The following is a 241-nucleotide window of genomic DNA, read 5'->3' on the forward strand; positions in this document are numbered from 1 at the left end:
TTCCCTCTTCTACAGCCCCCTGGGGCGGGCTGACAGCCCCCAGCCAGCCGAGGGGCCACCCTCGCTGCAGGACATGCCTGTGCCCCTGACCTGTGGCATAGCAACTCTCTTTTGCCTCAGAGGCGTAGCCAGGCCCATGACTGCAGGCTAAAACCAACACCCACTCCCCCACCCCAGCTTGCCCTTGTGGACACATAAGGGGTCCAGCCAGGGGAGACAAGGCCACTAGCGATCCCGAGCA

This window comes from Fulmarus glacialis, unplaced genomic scaffold, assembly GCF_000690835.1.
Source record: "Fulmarus glacialis isolate BGI_N327 unplaced genomic scaffold, ASM69083v1 scaffold1085, whole genome shotgun sequence".
NCBI lineage: Eukaryota > Metazoa > Chordata > Aves > Procellariiformes > Procellariidae > Fulmarus > Fulmarus glacialis.